The sequence below is a fragment of the Phascolarctos cinereus genome, unplaced genomic scaffold, assembly GCF_003287225.1.
Source record: "Phascolarctos cinereus isolate Bilbo 61053 unplaced genomic scaffold, phaCin_HiC Scaffold_8;HRSCAF=390, whole genome shotgun sequence".
Lineage (NCBI taxonomy): Eukaryota > Metazoa > Chordata > Mammalia > Diprotodontia > Phascolarctidae > Phascolarctos > Phascolarctos cinereus.
In genome coordinates this window covers 35,167,929-35,179,562 of record NW_027556291.1, presented here as the reverse complement: position 1 = coordinate 35,179,562, position 11,634 = coordinate 35,167,929, and positions in this window count along the sequence as shown.

Genomic DNA, 11,634 nt, shown 5'->3' with positions numbered 1-11,634 from the left:
TTGACAAGCAGTCAAGTTCAGGTTCAGAGGCTTTGAACTAAAGGTATTTCAAATGGGTTCTGGACCTTACTCTTCACCCCCATACTGGACATGTTCCTCGGAGAGCCTCGACTGACCCTTATTTATTCTACCAGTAAAAGAAAAATACTTGATTTGGAAGCTTTTAAAATCAGTTAAACCAGTGAGGCCTACCACCTCACTAATTTCACACTACCCTTTATTCTTTTCACCTTCATGTACTTTTGTCTCATTTGTGGTGAGGTTTTCTCACAGGAAGGCAGGAAACAAGCATTTATTAAGTGCCTAGTATGTTCCAGGCACTGGGCTACGTGCTTTACAATTTTTTTGATCCTCACAATAGCTTATTATTCCATTTTATAGTTGAGGAAACTGAGGCAGACAAAAGTGACTTGCCCAGGGTCACACAGCTAGTAAATGTCTGAGACCAGATTTGAACTCGGATCTTTCTGACTCCAGGTCCAGCCCTCTTTCAACTTCACTGCTCTTGGATATGATAATCTGTCATAGTTTATACTAAAGTTTTAGGCACCAGAAGGTAAGACTATAATGGAAAGAATGCTGGATTTGAAGTCAGAGTTCCAGTACCATGGTCACTAGCTGTATAACCTTGGGCAAGTCACTTAACTTTCCTGGCCTTAGTTTCCTCCTCTGTATGAGGAATAGGGTGTCCTACATGAACGGTACAGTCCCTTCTACCTCTAAATCTATAATCTGATGATGACTCTGAAATATCAAATCTCTGTAACAGTGCACTGTGAGATCTCATCACCAGGCATTGGGGGAGGAAAGAGAGACATAGGGCTTGCCAATAAGTGATGCAAGATAGAACCTGAAGTTTTGGCATAATTGGAAAAAGCCATTTGAATTGCTGATGGGAGGCAGTGTGTGGGCTAGTGGACAGGAACACGGGCTTTGGAGGCTGACGAGAGATTTCAAACCGAGCTCTGCTATGAAAGAGCAGTGCTGTGGGGCAAGCCACCTCACTTTTCAGGTCCTCAGTGTCTCTATCTGTGAAATAAGGGAACTGGACTATTTGGCCCCCTGAGGGCCCTTCTAGGCCCCAATCTTTCACTGCTTCTCTTTCAAGAGCAAGAATTGAATCCAAGGAGAACGACTTTCAAAATGAGTTGATTTGTTTTTTAAGTGCACACAAAGGAATGAGTCACGAAGAGAGGGTTAATCAGCTTTTCATGACTCATTACTTGAATCCTTTAATACCTGTTAATAACATATATTTGATGTCATATTTACAGAGAGGGCTGCTGAGCTACATAAAGACACTACAGGCTACATTAAAGTATCTTTTCATTGCATCTGGCATTAGTGTTTTGTTTAAGCTTTTACAGCAGAGATCAGAGTCAAAAGTGCCTTCAAACAAGAAAGTGGCATTGATGCCATCAGCTCAATGCACCTGTCAGCATCCACAAGGCAAACATCATCCCACAGAATGGTCACCCTGCTCAGACCTGAAAATTCACGCAGGAGAATTGTTTGGAACTCTGTTCATTTGTGGGTGTTTAGTGGGTTGCTTGGTGGCCAGTGCCAGTCTATTCAGAGATGCCCATAATTCCATGGGTTCCCTTCAATTCAATTCTATAAACACTGAGGTTCCTGCTGTGTGCTAAGCATTCTGCTGGATGTCATGGCTACAGATAAAAATGAGATCTCCTGTGCCCTTAAGGAGTTAATATTCTCTGGGGATTATATAGCACATATTCAATTACGTATATTTTTGTTTATTTATACAAAGTATATACCAAGTAATTTCAAGAGGGATAGTGGGCTAATAACTGATGGGAATGGTAGTGAAAGAAGAAAGGCTGCATATAGGAAATGGCATCACAATGGTGCTTTGAAGGAAGCTAGGGCTTCTCCAAGCTGGAGTTGAACAAGCTATACACTGCAGATAAGGGGCATCTGTTGGGCAAAGGCTTGGAGGTGAATAGGAAATAGCTAGCAGGCTGGTTTGACTGGAATTGTGTGTGTGTGTGTGTGTGTGTGTGTGTGTGTGTGTGTGTGTGTGTGTGTGTGTAATACAGAATAAAACTGGGAAGATGGGTAAGAGCCAGATTGTGGAGGAGTCTAGGATTATGTCCCTGCCTCTTAAAATACTATCCTTTCTTAAGAACTCACTGACCACTAATACTTTCTCTTCCATAATGCATTTCCTCATTTCTTGAAGTTAGAAGTATCCCTTTCTCCACAGATGTCACATAGTACTTCTCATAGACTTAGAGGGGGAGCCTGCAGCCTCAAGGTACTCTAGGTTCTCGGGTGTGGCCTTTTGATTGAGCCCAAGTTTCACAGAACAAATCCCTTTATTAGGGGGATTTGTTCTGTGAAGTTTGGACTCAAAGGGCCACATTTGAGGACCTAGAGGGCCACATGTGGCCTTGAGGCCCCAGGTTCCCCACCCCTGGACTTAGAATGTCTATAGGCTGTCAATTTCTAGATGAAACGGATACTCCAGAAGCTTTACTGATTTGCCTAAGGTCATATAGTAATTACAGAGCCAGGAATTTGAACTCAGATCCTTTAGGCTAAATTCAGCCAACTCTCTTATGATACATTAACCATATTCTATTATTATATTATAAGCATATTCCATTATTCTATTAACCACATTATATTATAGAATTTTGTATACCTGCCTCATTCCTTTAGGAGACTATTAGCTCTTTGACAGCAAGGATCATACCCAATCATCTCTATGTCCCTCAGAGCCTTTTCCATGAGTGGCAAGGTGCAGAGAGTGCTAGGCCTCAAGTTAGGGAGAACTAAGTTCAAATCCAGCCTCAGATACTTACTAGTTGTGTTTCCCTGGGCCAGTCATTCTGTTTGTCTCAGCTTCTTCATCTGTAAAATGGGGATAATAAGGGCTATTGTGAGGATGGAATGAGATGATAATTGTAAAGACCTTAGCATAGTTCCTGGTACATAGTAAGTGCTATATAAATGTTAGCTATTATTATTATTAATTGAATCAGATTTGGCAGGGACCATCAGGATCAACTAGTGCAGTGATAGCATGCTCAAGTAGAAATGGGGGCCATCAAAACATAAATTAACATATCTGCTGGTTGTCTGTTGATTTAGAAAAACACATATTAACATTATCTATGTTCAGTTATATTTTTCTTTATGTTATTAAACATTTCCCAATTATATTTTAATCTGTGTTGGGCTGTGCTTAGGAGTGTTGTTGACTATAATGCAGCCAATAGGCAGTCTGTTTATCACCTCTGACCTAGTCTGGCCTACCATAATTTTCTGGTTGAGGCCCCGAGAGGGGTAGTGACTTTTTGACTTCTCTCCCTCCAGATATTTAAAAGCAAAAGAAATAAGAGTAATGTTAATCTTCTCTGAAAAAGGGCAAACCACTTAGAAGAATGACTGCCATGTGTTTATCCATTGGTTCAGATGTGTGCTCTGTAAAATGACATTTTCAAGTATTTCATTTTCAATGCCCTTTACAAATGTTACTAGAATGTTTTAAAATCCCACGTTCTTAAAAGCTTGGCAGGGACTTCTGAGGGCATCTAGTTCAGCCCCTTCTTTTTACAATTCAGGGAAGAGGCCCAGAGAACTTAAGAGGCCAGCTCACTCAACAAGTCAGTGGTAAAGCTGGAGGAAGAATCCAGTTGTAACTGGATGCCCTCATTGTATATCACACCAAACAGCCACTAGTAAGAAGTGAGTAAGAGTCAGCATGGTGTAATGTTGAGACTTCTGGGATTGTTGGCAGGGATAGCTGGGATGTCTTACCCAATGGCACATACTGTGTGATCCTGGGTAATTCACCCAACTTCTCAGTGCCCTGAGGCCAAGTCCCAGTTGAGCTATGCCTTGCCCTTAGTGAAGGAGCTCCCAACCTAGGGGTTCCCCTGTGAGGACAAAATCACAGGTCCTTCAGCTATTTTTGTAAGATGAGAGTATGGAAGAGTTCTGTGTGTGATACTTCAAGGATCTGAGAGTTTCCTTGGATGGGTGCTGTCTCCATTGACCTGTATCCCAGCCCTTGCACATCTTACATCTCAATATAAGCCTTTGGGAGCTGCTCTGGCCAGAAAATACCCCTCACCCAACAGGTAAACTTCTTGTCTACTCTTGGCTTCCCATGGCAAGAGGCAGGGAAGCATCCTTTCATTCCAGTCTGGCACCAGTATCTTAGGGCCAGAGATTCAGAACTAGAAGGGATATTAGATGCCTTTGTCTTGTCCATCAGTGATGAAACTGAGACTCAGAGGGTGTAAGTGACTTGTCTAAGGTCACAAAATGTGTGTGTGTGTGTGTTTCACATAAAGACTCATATAGCTAGCTGCCATCGTGCATCAGGTGCTAGACTTGGGGTTAAGAAGAACTGAATTCAAATCCTGCCCCATCACACTTATTAGCTGTGTGACCCTGAGTAAGTTACTTATCTTCTCTGTGCCTCAGTTTCCTCATCTGCAAAGTGAAAAGATTATATTCATTGGCCTCTGATCCCCCTTTCTAGCCCTAAATCTATAACCTTATGGTTCTAAAGGCTAGGGCACATGAACATGCTCAGCTAATTAACCTTTCAAGTTGATGGAGGAGACCCAACAGGCTGACTTGAGTAAATGATACCACCATTTCTGCCCAAGAGCCCATATTAATAGTCAAGGGGAATGGGACTTTTCAGAAGCAATTACCATTTTCAGCCTAGTTTGACAGTCTCAGGCTAAAAGGACCAGGAGAGCTGATGGGCACGACTCCCACTGGACTTCATGGAAATTAGGAGGAAGGAGGAATGGAACTTTAAAGGATAATGCGTGCAAATGGCTGTATGACTTCTACATGATACTGCAGGCTTCTAAATCATGCCTTTCTCTTCTTCATGGAAATTGTTTTTGAAACAGGTAGGCCTAATCTATCCTTGTTCAATCTCTCTAGGAAAACAATATCCACACTTGCAACTATATTGGGAAAATCAGTATATTAGCACAACCTACTAATGATGGACTTCCCCATTTGCCGAAAGGTCCAACATCAGTAAATCAAGAGAATGGAAAGTTAGATCATTTCAGGAAGTAGATCATGAGCTCTGGGCTTGTAGTATAACAATTCGTCTTTGCCTCTTGTTTATAGATTGTGTGGTAGCTTGTGAATGTTAATTGTTTCATGTTCTAATTCAGAGGTGGACAAATAATCTCCTGTCTCTTGACAGGTGAGCACATATGAGGAAATAGAGAAGGAAAGGTCAGCAAGAGAATGAGTTTAAAAGCCAATAGAATTCAGCTGTCCTGGAATGAAACTCACCTAGTAATGCCCAGGGTGAACTTCTCCTTCTCATTTTCATGCCCCTGTCTATCTTATCTCTACCCTGGTCCCCCTGACCCCATCTCTGGTAGCCTGGGCAGAGAGTCTGAAGACTTGGGTTCCAATCCCGGCGTTCCACTTGTTAGTTGTACGGCCTTAATAAGTATGTCATTTAATGGATCTGGGCCTCATCTACAAAATGACGGGCTTGTGCTAGATCAAGGCTTCTTAAACTGGGGTTCACAGACCATGGATGGATTTCTAGGAGTCCAGGAACCCAGATTGGAAAAATCATATCTTTATTTTCATTACCCTCTAATTGAAATTTAAGATTTCTTTCCATTGTAAATTAAAAAGATATTCTGAGAAGGTACATCAGCTTCACCAGACTACCAGAGTAATTCAGGTAAAGGTTAAGAACTCCTGTGGTCTTAGAAGGATAGATAAGAGATATTCCCTCAGATGATTGTCTTAGAAGGGAGAAAAAAATGGAAGTTGTGTGTCTGTGGGGCAGGGAAGGGTTAGTGATACTTGAAACAAAGCTTTTTAATACTGGAACTCTCATGGCTTATAAGATGGGTTGTCAAGGAAGCTGGGGGGGGGATCAAAAAAATTCACATACACACCCATTACAGATACAATGAAGACTTAATATTTCTCCAAAGAACAAAACATAGGAAAATCAAATTATTCTAGATGTCAGTGCCTCCACTTTACCACTAGAAGAGACTTAGTCAAGTTTTCCTGGCTAAGTCCTTGAGTCCTATAGTAACCGGTAAGGCAGTAGATGAGCCAACTGAAGCTTAGAGAGGTTGGTGGACTGCCCAAAGTCATATAGGTAGCTAGGAGGGCCCTTTCCACTCCATCATACCAGGGTGAGTTCTATTACACATCGAAAGGTTTGATCTAAAGTACAAAGTCTAATCCAGGGATGGGTAACCTGTGGCCTGGAGGCCACATGTGGCCCTCTAGGTCCTCAAGTGTGGCTCTTTGACCGAATCCCACCTGGTTCTAATCAGTGGAAGAGTTTGCATGACTTCTACATAGACTGGATCATAGAGCTTGGATTTGGTCTGGTTGGATAACCAAAAAGTGTATCCAAGGCCATTCTCCTTATAGGCCTTGTTATCAGGAATTCACATAGGGTGCCCATCACAACTTTTGATAGAATTGTACCTTTATTTATATGGCTTCTGATGTCTACCCCAATGTTGCCTATTGAAAAAGGTGGCCGTCTATTCCATCAATTTTTTTTTCCCAAAGCTTTCCCTTTTACTTAAGATTTGCTCAGTGTGGGCCTTAAGAAGGGAATGAAGGTAGAATGGAGATATTTTATGAGGACATGATGAAAGAGAAGCCAATTATGTGTGCACAGTGGGGGAAGCAGAAAGTTCTCTGTGAAAGTCACCAGGAACACCACAAGATATTGAATGGGCTGCTTGCAGGGCCAACACATACCCTTGCTAATTTCATTTTATGCATTTCTGGTATTCTCTCCTATTGATTGTTGTAATATATTAATAATTCAAGTACATGTGACTTCATTGACGTGAATGTTCCTTCACCAAAAGAGATCACAGCCCCTTTGTGGGTTTCATGAGTTGCTGTGACTAGCATTATAGGGTTGTTGGGGTGTTATATTAGGGCATGATTATAGGGTCATAGGTCTAGAGCTGGAAAGACCCCTAGAGGCCATCTATTTCACCTCCCCCTGGCCTGCCCATTTTAGAGATCAGGAGACTAAGGCTCACAGAGGGAATATGACTTGCCTGGGTACTCTGACCTTAATTCTAGTGCTTTTTTCTCTGGATCATTCTATCTCCCTCTCTCTTCAGCCAAAGTTGTCCACAATGACTCATCACCAGGTTCATATTAAATTTTTTTGTGGTTTAAAAGAACTTGCTGGAGCTAGCCCTCTTTTTTTTTTTTAATTTTCTTTTTGCTTTTTGGTGAGGCGATTGGGGGTTAAGTGACTTGTCCAGGGTCACACAGCTGGTAAGTGTCTGAGGCTGGATTTGAACTCAGGTCCTCCTGACTCCAAGGCCAGAGGTCTATTCACTTCACCACCTAGCTGCCCCAAGCTAGCACTCTTTTGACAGAACCTTCAGGAACACAAGCTCTGTTCCCTACAACAACAAGATATTAAAATAGAACAATAGAGGCTTCACAGCCATTGCCATGAAATCTGAGAACTGGAGGAAGGAAGGGACCTCAGAAATTATCTAGTCCAACTCCCTCCTTCCTTTCTGTCTCTCTGTCTCTTTCTCTGTCTGTCACACACACACACACACACACACACACACACACACACACACACACATGCAGACACAGCAGCTAGGTGGCATAGTGAAGACAGTGGTGGGCCTGGAGTTGGGAAATCCTGACTTCAAAAATCTGGCCTAGCTGCGTGATCCTGGGCAAGTCACTTAATCTCTGTCTTAGTTTCCTCAATTCTAAAATGGGGATCATAATAGCACCTCCCTGCCAGATCTGTGAGGATCAAATGAGACAATATTTTTAGAGCACTTAGCACAGTGCCTGGCACATAGTCAGCACTTATTAAATGCTTGTTTCCTTCCCTCCTTCCTTCCCTCCATCTCTGCTCTCTCTCTCTCTCTCTGTCTCTCTGTCTCTGTCTCTCTCTATCTCTGTCTCTCTCTATTTCTCTCTGTCTCTCTCTCTCTGTCTCTATCTCTCTCTATCTTGCTCTGTCTCTCTGTGTCTGTCTCTCTCTGTCTCGCTATCTCTGTCTGTGTCTCTCTGTGTCTGTCTCTCTCTGTCTCTCTGTCTCTATCTCTATCTTGCTCTGTCTCTCTGTGTCTCTCTGTATCTGTGTCTGTCTCTGTCTCTCCCTCTCTCTGTGTGTCTCTCTCTGTCTCTTTGTCTCTCTCTGTGTCTGTCTCTCTGTCTCTCTCCCTCTTTCTCTCTCTCCCTCTGTCTCTGTCTCTCTCTCTCTGTCAGCTCCTACTCCTCTTCTCCTTATTGCTTTTCATTAAGGCTTTACTGATGCCTTTTTGTCCTTGCCTCACAGCCCTTTCCACATCCATTACCCTACCCACTCATGTCCTCTTTTGGTGCCCTTTTCTCTCTTTTCAGTGTTACTCACAGTCTTCTCCCTAGGGCCTCTCAGAGTCTACTGTTCTCACCTCTCCTTTCCCAGAAGACATCTGGAATCGAAGAGAAAGTAAGGCTTTACTGTAATCCCTAGTGGAGAAATGGCATTTATCATGACTGGGGGTAGAGTCAGCTATGTGTGGCCAAGCAGGTCTTCCCACAGCCCCTCACATCCTTCTGCCCTGGTGGCCAACTGCTCTGACTGTGCATAGGCCTAGTCTTGTGATAGATACCCTGTGTTTTCTATGAGGAAATGTGTCATTGTAGCCTAACCAAGAGGCTCCATCTGCCCTCCCATCCTCCCATCTCCCCTCCAACCTCAAGGTCTTCCTCTGAGCCTGCTTTGCCCTCACTCTGTATAGATCTCATATGTACACCATTGTTTGTGACTTGCCTGCCTCATTAGAATGGAAGCTCTTCGTTGGGGCATGCTTTTGTAATTCTTTGTATCCTCAACACTTCACATGATGCCTGGCCTAGGATAGCCAATTGACTGAATAATGCTGCCTCAATCCCTAAGCCAGTGGCAGTGCCCAGCCAGGGCATGCTTTTAAACGCTTCCAAGTATCTGAGAGCAGGGGAGTCCCTCCCCAGTCCCATACATCCCAGCACATAGGTGACCACCTACTCTGACCAGGCATGGGGCTGATTTGGGGGAAGCCAGACAGTCATCAGCAGAAAATAGAATTTCTTTTCAGAAGGACAGAAAAGAAAGAAGTTGTATGGTGCCTACCATTTTGCTAGCATGGAGGCTTTGTTGTAAAGATGGCCTCCAGTTCTAAAGCATGGGCTTGGATGTTGGGAGCTAGGTCGCAGAATAAAAATGTCTTGTCTTTTTTTTCTTCTTAAAAGAATGAAGAAAATCAGAGGAAAGAGGAAAGAGAAGTATGTTGCACTGGGCCTTTGCTGTGAGGACAAGGCCAGCTTGGGAGGAGACGTGGTTTTCACACAGCAAAGACTCATGTCAAGGGGGCTATGATCTTGTGCAGTCCTTAAGGGGAGCTCAGGGTAAGGTTTCCAGGCTGTTTTAAGTCCATACTTTTCCGACTGCTTTGAGTAGCTTTGTTTTCCAAAAAAGCTCATATATTTTGCTGGGAGATTTGTGTACAAATAGACAAGAGCTGTTTGCCTTTAGGATTGTTGTGGTGACTTATTGCTTGTACACAGAGCAGTAGAAATCAGGCCTCTGCTGGAGCAGTCCCCTCTGCTTGAAGAACCCAGCTTTGGTTTATACTTGATTCCCCAGTGATACAAAAGTTTTGTTTTTGTTTTTTCATCTTTGTGGTTTCAGCCCATTCAACCCAACTCCAAACTAGCCAACTCATTTTGGGGCAGCCTCACACTCTCTGAAACTTAATCAGGAATCGTGTCTGTCCCTTACACAAAGGCCCTTGAGGAAAGGTGTCTGAAGAGGTCCCAGCCTAAGGGCCATCACCTGTGTGTCCACAGGGATTCTCACACCCTGGCTCTAGTCTTCACCTTCTAGGCTTTTTCACTCAGTCTTCAGTATACCCAGCATGCCTTGCTTCCTGTTTCTCAGGTACATCTCCATCTCCATTCTTTTGAGCAGGCATGCCTAGACAACACTTCCTCCTCAGCTCCGAATCTTAGAATCCCTAGCTTAAATGCCGCCTCCTTCATGAGGCCTTTCCAGATTTCCATCCCCTCAAGCGGCTACTACCCCCAGATTCCTTTTTATTCAATTTTTATATTTTATATTTGTTGTCCATGTTGTTTCCCAATTGGAGCATGGGCTTCTTAAGGGTACGGTATGATTGAGGCAGCTCGGTGGTACAGGGGATGGAGTACTAGATGTGGAGTCAGAAAGCCTCAGATCTTGAGGGACAAGTGCATCCTACCTCAGGCAGTTACTTTTGGGTAAAGCCTTAGCTTCCCCATTTCTAAAATGGGGATAATAATAGTACCTCCTTCACACAGTTTTTGTGAACACAAGAGAAGATTATGTTACTTTCTTTCTCTCTCTCTCTCTCTATATATATATACACACACACACACACACACACACACACGCATATACATATACATGCACATAGACATAGACAAAGACATAGACAGATATATACATGGGGCAGGTGGTTGGTGCCATGGATAGAGTGTGAGCCCTGGAGTCAGGAGGATCTCAGTTCAAATCTGATCTCAGATACTTGCTAGATTGTGTGACCCTGGGCAAGTCACTTAACCTTGTCTGCCTCAATTTCCTCATCTGTAAAATAAGCTAGAGAAGGAAATGGCAAACCACTCCAGTATCTTTGCCAAGAAAACCCCAAGTGGGGTCATGGAGAGTCAGATATGACTGAAATGACACAATAATACACATATATATGTACGTATGTATATGTATGTATGTATACACAATATACTAGCTATAATTCGCTATTTACTCCCCACACCTTCCACAGTGCCTGGAACTTAGTAGGCAATTAAAAAATGCTTTTCATTGGTTTTTCCTTGATATTAAAAGCCTGCTAGTATCCCAGAATGCCTGCATGGGAGACCTTGGAGGCCATCTATAGTTCAAGCCATATCTGTGCTTTTCATAGACAACTAGGATGATCCATGAACCCCACATGTCAGCCAGCAGAGTGTAACCTGAGGTTTGTAGCTGCACACTTTGTACTAGCAGAACACTGTAAAATCCCAAGCAAGTAGATGATCACTGTGTCCAGCAGCTGGGAAATGGCTGAACAGAACAAATTACCTGGTTTAGGGGGAAAGTCACTGGTGTGTTGTGATTATAAGTAGAGCTGTAAGAAAGGGATAGCAAAGGTGAAGAATGCAAGGGATCCCAGCATCCTCTGGTGCCAGGCCAAATGATCCCTGGCTCAGCTACCATTCTCTGGGCCTAGAGTACAGAGAATGGAGAGGGCAGCTCTGGTGGGTATCCTTGTGAAACCTTGGACAAATCCCTTCCCTTGTTTGAGCCTCGGTTCATCGTTTTGTGAAATCTTCAGGTTGGACTCTAGTGTCTCAAAGGTCCCCTCCAACTCTAAGTTCTGGTTCTAAATCTGTGGTTTAAGCTAATTAACAGAAGCCAAGCAGAGAGGAGAAAGGTGACTTAAACCTCCAGTGGGCTGGAGTGGAAAAATGAGGGTAATTTCACCTCTTCTCCCAACTTCTTTCTAGAAGGCAAAGTATCCTCCCCCAACCCCTTCCTACCCTGACTCTCCCAGCTCTCATAGCCTCATCCCAAGCTGGCCA